This window comes from Triplophysa dalaica, chromosome 3 (assembly GCF_015846415.1).
Source record: "Triplophysa dalaica isolate WHDGS20190420 chromosome 3, ASM1584641v1, whole genome shotgun sequence".
NCBI classification, from domain to species: Eukaryota; Metazoa; Chordata; class Actinopteri; order Cypriniformes; family Nemacheilidae; genus Triplophysa; species Triplophysa dalaica.
This window is the reverse complement of record NC_079544.1, coordinates 22,774,885-22,782,301: the sequence shown is the minus strand read 5'-3', so window position 1 is coordinate 22,782,301 and position 7,417 is coordinate 22,774,885. Positions and strand designations below refer to the sequence as shown.

At 36.2% G+C, this 7,417-nt stretch overlaps 1 long non-coding RNA gene across 1 annotated transcript; it reads right to left on the bottom strand.

Moving 5' to 3' along the window:
* Positions 1 to 1,034: 1,034 nt before the first annotated feature.
* On the bottom strand, positions 1,035 to 2,892 carry LOC130418208 (uncharacterized). The gene is made up of 3 exons (XR_008906305.1): positions 2,811 to 2,892; positions 1,979 to 2,065; positions 1,035 to 1,861 (listed from the first exon to the last, which is right to left on the bottom strand). It is a non-coding gene; the product is annotated as an uncharacterized LOC130418208 (long non-coding RNA).
* Between the last annotated feature and the right edge of the window lie 4,525 nt (positions 2,893 to 7,417).

Sequence of the window (7,417 nt, the reverse complement as noted above, 5' to 3'; positions counted from 1 at the left end):
TGTCACCGCCATATGAACCGCTCGTCACACCACAGACACCGCTCTTGGCACTTTCTCTCTTACACCAGTTTGCACATTCAAAGTCCAGAAAAATGCCAGTGTGATATGTTTGCCAAATGAAAACATGCATTTCAAGTTTAAACATGCTCTTCCCCATTATTTAGGATTAATATTTTGTAGTTTTTGTCTTGTCTAATTGAGAGAAATTTACAGATTTCCAAATGTTTATCTTACACTGAAATGTTTAACCCTTGCCTGTCTTGATGAACTGTGATGTGACGGATTGTTTTCTGTTTAAAGAAAAGTTAAAATGAGTTTAGAAGCAGATGATACTGCATTTTATTAATTTTTTCCTTGTGGTGGATCCATGAAAATGCTGTAAATTGTTTATTGTTGTTGAGAGAAAACGGCAGATTTCAAAATGTTTATATTGCACTATAACTAGATTGTCCTGTTGAATTCTGAGGTGGCAGGGTGATTTCTGTTTAAAAGGAGCTGAGGAACAAAATGCTACTTGATTCTAGGAGATTATGGATTTTAGTTTGTGTCTGTTGACTTCCTCTGTGATGGCTCTTTCAATTCAATACATTTGTGCTGGGAGCAGGCGTTGTTAAATAAATACTGGATTCTTTGAAAGTGGTTGCTTATTTATTTATTTATTTCTTTGTGAAAATGGAGGACCCTTCCTTCACTCTCTATGTAGTGGGTCAATTTTGCCAGATTATACTGATGCCGATGCGTTTTGTTTTCATAACATTATAAATGAGTAGCCTTGACAAGAGAACATAGTGGTGCATTTGTAGTTCTATGAGCATTTACACATCTGTACATCAAAATGCACTTGATGACAGTTAGTTATTGTAATATTGAGTATATTTACTGTATTACTGTAATTTATTATGTATTTTGCCAGATTATGGTGATCCTGGGGTCGTGATGATGGGGTACTTGAATATTGTTGCCCACACTCTAAAAAAAGGCTGGGTTAAAACAACCCAATTTGGGTTATTTTGGTAACCCAACGTTGGGTCAAATATGGACAAACCCAGCGTTGGGTTATTTTAACCCAGCCAGTTGGGTTATATCTTTGACCCAACATGCTGGGTTGTTTTATTTAAATCAACTTTTGCTTAAAAATTACATTGCTGGTTTAAAACAAACCCGAAATGTTTAAAAATAATAATAACAAAATCACAGAGAAATACTCGAGGCATCAGTAAGAATCAAAAGTTTTATTAAGGATCAAAATGCAAGACAAAAGGAATTCATAAAAACATGCAATATGTTATGCTCAATGAACAATAAAATGGCATATAAAACACTTTGATGAAATGTATGTTTATACATATTTAAGGAAAATTAACATCAATAAATTACATTAGTTTAGATTTTAACATATACATTAAACAAGGTTATTAAAGTAAATATAAATAGTTAGACAACTTAACACTTCAAAAATTCATATACAGTTAACAAAGTGGCACGAGTAAAATGCTTTAGGGCAATTCCAGCGTTATGGATGCGACATAAAAACACTATAAAAAGTATTTTACTAAACCCTTGTTGATAGAACCGAATTTAGATGATAAAATATCAGTCTATGCACAAGTTTTCTATAAAAAAAGAAATAAACAAGCGTTATGGATGTGAAAAAGGGACACCGGAACTTTCCTCTTCATATAAACTCACAAAACATTTTAAAGAGTGTTAGTTCTTTCAGTTCCAGTACTGCTTAACCTGACATATCCACGGAGCAGTCTTACTAAAGAGGATTCTTTTCCTGGGAGTTATAGACAACAGTGTGGCGTGCACTTTTGGAAGTGGATGTTCAGCAGGAGGGTTTCTTTATCAATTTGTTCATCTATAAAGAGAAAAAGAGACAAGAGAAGAATGTAAGGAAACTGGCCTACCCAGAGCACAATGGATTATAATAAACATATAAAGAAGTACATTAACATTTTACCTAAATAATGTTTACCTTTAAGACTGTTATGAAAACATCCACGTTCCAGTTGACTTTCTCTTGAATAGAATGATCCATTTATATTAGCTGTTATTCTGCAACCTGTCAGTGGGGGAAAAAAGAAGAGTGGGCTCTAGTACAGAAAGTGAAATACAGTCTTAAAAAATAATATTATAAACGTTAACACAACTCTTAACTAATTCGACACACTCGGGAATAAGTAGAAGTCTAAAAAGAGCAACAATTGTTCGTCTCATATACCCAAAATAAATTATATCTCACGGTTAACCACTAACGTTATAAGAGCGGCTACTCCCGAGGCAATGGCCGAGATAGAGCTGCTCTCCACGGAGCCACGACCGCTGACAGCCTGATGCTCACACCTCCGACAGCGTCTTAACAAATTCTCAAAGAGGCGTTATGTTTATATATAAATCACGTATTTAAGTTCTTAACAACTACATTCTCGTCTAAAAGACTATTAAAACTAAGTTCCCTCACCGAACATTAGCGGTATTTAAAATAAAAAAAATGCTGGATGTTTGCTTTTGACACGACGCTCTCGTGTCGACCTTAAACTAATATCAAGATGCGTAAGTTACTGAACTAAATGACTCACACGAGTCAGAAATTTCAAAGGGAAATGTTGACCAAAAATGAAGTTTAAATGATTAAAAAGCTGTAAATTAGAACAACGTGGGCATAACGTTACAGACTAGCTATACAAAGCTAACGAAGCTAGATTGTAACGTTACTTTCAAACCTAATGCGAACAGCCGAATTTTGCATACTTTTGCATTTTTATTGTACAGTAATAGTTTTATACATTAAAAACTCGTAAACATACCTTTTATTCTCCGAATAACAACTTTCCGAGATGAAGTGGATCAAAATGCCCGCGAAGGTAAAGTTTGTCTGATGCGTCGAGGAGTGGGAGGGGTTTACTCTCTCAACTGTCACTCAATTGGACCAGACTGCTAACCCAGCGTTTGGGTTACTCAAAAAATGACTCAACACTACGAAAATAACCCAACAAAATGACCCAACAGGCTCAACCCAGCTGTTGGGTTAAACAAATAACCCAGCATTTTTTAGAGTGCAGGGTACAGCGAAGTGTTAATCTGGCCCTGTTTACACCAGAGACTTGAGTTTGAGCTCGGGTCTTGAAACTTGAAACATGGTGCAAGGAACTTTGTTAAAACTGAGGCTTAAGCAATCTACAGGAAAACAAGGCGCAGGTGTATACAACTACTCAAATTAAACAGGTATCAAAAAACAGACACTATGGGGGCTCCTAGTGGCCAAAACAAGACATGACAGGCATAAAGGTGACAGATACTGGAAGTCAATTTTAATTTTAACTGTAGAATTGTCAGTTGACACTTAATTTTAACATGTTCTCCAGCTTTGAAGAACACAAAGTATTTGGGCGATTTGATGTCCATCTTGCTCTCTGTTCCTGGTCTGCAGAGGGTCACGCTCAACATTGGCAACATTGGCAATCTAACAGAGACCTGGGTGAGAAGGATCCTGTCACTGGCCGTCTGTCCTGATCTTCAGGAAATCAAGTAAGCTGATGTATGCCTGTTATGGTATTTTTCGTATTCAATAAAGTGGTTTTCGTATGGAAATGTGTTCATGTTTCAGATGTCACTGTATAGAAGGTGCTGCTTTGGTGTTGGAGGAGAATCTGGGGATTCTGCAGAGATCTCAGATGGATTCAGACTGCTTGATTATTATTATGGGGTCTGTATGATCTTATCTAACCATTCATTTCAGACGGTGGTCTTTGCAATATAAAAAGTGGTGTTTCTCAATTATTGGGCATTTTAAAAACTGGGAAAAGCATCTTTTTAATTAAAAGCAAAACTCAAGTGGGTTATTCTTTATTTTTACCGTCGGATTGTTAAAAAATCTATTTGGAAATGCTCAATAATAGAGAAATGCCCTTTTTTCTTTAGATGGTTAGTCACTGTTTGAAACACCCAAAAATTGAGAAACACCACTTTCATGTTCCGCAGAGACCTTTACCTTATTCATTGATTTGCTCCAGAATAGTCCAGTTTGACTGACTGTTGTTTCCCTGTTTAAAGGGTGAAGTTGGGTAAAGGTTCAGATATGAGCAATCACATGAGGATGGTAACATCCAGTGCATCATCCTGCAATGAGAGAGTCAAACTCACCTTCTGCAAGAACACACTTTCAACAGTTGTGCTGATAGATAAAAATTAGTCTGAAGAAGAAGAGTTATAAATGTGAATATATTTATTGAATGAAATGTTAATTTAATTAAAGACAACCACCACTGTGTGGCAGTATAAACCCTAGATTCTTAAGTAACACAACACGTTTAAATTAAAATGTGTACACTCATGTATAGACACTGGATATAACTGCAATTATACTTTTAAATCTTGTTGACTTCTGATGACCAAATTACTTGAAAAATATAACAGTCTATTAAGATTTTCATAAATAAGACCCACTATGAAAACCCAGTTATGTCTTAATGAACTTCAATCTCTTTTCGGTACAAAGAATAAAATTAAAATTAAAAAAAGCCTAAAGGGCAAAGAAGACTCTGAATGTAGTTTACCAAACCACAATGTATCTGCCTGACACTTCTGCAGAAAGTTAATAAAAGAACATAGTGTTGTTAAATAGATTGACCTCTGGGCAACATAGTGCTTTATAAAGGCTACAAACAACACTCAGTATACGTTACTAAACAACAACGTTGGACAGACAAACATATAAACTATTTCTTTGATTTTAAGTCACAATGATAGACAGGTGATTCATCTACCGCAGGTTATGTCAAGAACATGAGACAGGATGGATGTCAAAAGAAGTGTGCACTAACACAAGCTACTCTAAGTAGTGTACGTTCCCAGTGCACCAGATAAAATGTATTTCAACATTTTTATTTACTTTGATTGTATGAGCAATAAAAATGTGCACAGATTGGATGTTGTTAATGAAATGAATGCAAACGTTAACCTTATTTGGTGGACAGAACTGATGTCTTCATTTACAGGAAGAAAGTTGACTCATCACAGCACAGCTATTGTTACACCATAAAGTTCTCACATCAAGTGTTCTTCCTGTTTCTAACTCCTCAGTTACTTCAGCTTGTAGGAAATGCACCTGAACTATAGCTTTAAAAAGGGTCATAGTTTAGTTAATTTCAGGAGCAGTATTGTCTCCCCTTGCTTAAGGTCTGTGCATCTGTTGAAGAAGTAGAGACTGACTAGGTCATCTTAATCACAGGACACGGTATATACAAATTAACTGTATGTCTTGGCATACAGTTTTGTGTCTTTATGAGCATTAAATCATATGCTTGTGCTTGTAAAAAGAGAAGTACAAAGATGTTGGTGGTATTGGGTGCTGTTCAATGGTGCTGTAGATTGAGACTGGATTATCTTTGTTGCTCTTCTCGGTTGCTGGTGGATTCTGATATAAAAACACAGATTAGTTAGGATAACAAGGAAGCAAAGAGGAATCAGTTGTTATTGATGTCCAAGCTCATGTGACCAGTCAAACAATGTTACCAAATTCAACTGTCACAGGACAGAAGTCCAGCTAGGCATGGAAATGTCTATAATATGTAAGGAATAATAATATTACAAAGAAATAACAGCAGGTGCATTCTGGCACTGGATTGTCTATGAGCACTCTGACTCCTGCTTTGTGGCGATGTACTGTAACTGTCTACTACTAATAGCATATAATTTAATAAGAACAGATGAATAAATAAAACAAAGACAATGTATTGTATTAAAAGATCTCCATCTGTTGACCAACTTTCAGAAACCAATGCAGCATACAGAGAAGAGCCAATGCAGCGGTCTTCACAATGCAGCGTACTTCACGACCTCTCCCTCAACGTCAGCAAAACCAAAGAGCTGGGAGTGGACTTTACAAGAAAAGCCAGAGAACACAGCCCTATCTTAATCAACAGAGCACCAGTTGAGAGAGTCAACAGCTTAAAGTTCCTTGGTGTCCACATCTCAGAGGACCTCACATGGTCCACCCACACTGAGGTCGTTGTGAAGAAGGCTCATCAGTGTCTTTTCTTCCTGAGACAGCTGAGAAAGTTTGGCATGAACTACCACATCCTCACACGGTTCTACACCAGCGCTATTGAGAGTATCCTAACTAGCTGCATCACTGCTGGGTACGGCAACAGCACCGCTCTCAACCGCAATGCCCTCTGCTTCCATCAGGGAAGCAGTACTTCAGCCTAAGAACACGAACCAGCAGTGTACAGATATATTTATTGTATTTATTGTCCTGTGACTGTAAGAACTGCATTATTGGCCTGAATTGTAGACAAGCTTGTCACCAACTATTGCTCTTGTGTATGCTAGAGTGACAATAAAAGTGGTTTGATTTGTCCAAATTGTGCCTTTCACATTGGATTGCTATCTATTGTCCTTATGACAGCTGTTCTTATGTAAAACATATCACAAGAAAGAGAAAGCCCAACATCGTGACTTCATTTTTAAAATCACCTGTGACACATGGCAAGGTCCACAGGGTCTAACCCTTTCATGAATGTATAGAAGGGAATACTTTCAAATGCAAACACTGCATTACAAATTACGGAATATAAATCTATTGTATTGGATACATTAATAAATGACATCAGCAAAATCATATGAAACGCAAACAAATTGTTTTGATTTCCAGAAGTTGTTTTATTCAAGAAATAAAATGTATGAACCACTGAATCAGTTTCATGTACACTGAGCCTTATACAGAGAATTACATCACTGTCCATCAGTTTATTAAACACTAAAATAGTGAAAATAAACCAAGAAGCTGCAATGCATGCTGGGTGTCAACATAGTGATTCCCAGCGTGCATTTTCACAATAAATTATGCAATTAATTATTTTACTGTTTTCTGCTTTCGTTTTTTTGTTGTCATTTTTAGTAGCTTGATTCGTGATATTTAAAGTTTATTTTTTTATTTGAAACGATGACTGACAGCCACCATTTTTGACATTTGTACGAAAAGTGGTGATGTACAAGTTTGTCAGTAAAATAATTTACTAAAACATTTTAGTTTCTTGCTGCATTTGCTTAAAATCAAATTGCCCAACTTAAGAACAAATATTAACTCTAGTTAGGAACATATTTTATACTTTTAAACCAATCTTTCAAATTTGCATATAGCATTTGGGGGCCGACCCCTTATAATATACTCACTGGACTCCGTCACCCCGCATTCCCTCATTTCTAGTCCTGGATATAATGGGATGGATGTTAAGAGAAGTGTGCTTTTAACAGGTAAACTTTCTCCGCTTTTAACTTTTACTTCAGCTGTAATGAAATCATGAAAGGAATCAATAAAAAAATACAGCTTCATTTGAGTTTTAGCTGCATTCTTATTTGGCTTGGGCCACAAAAACACTCCTATATACACAAAGAGCCCCAGACAGAAAGA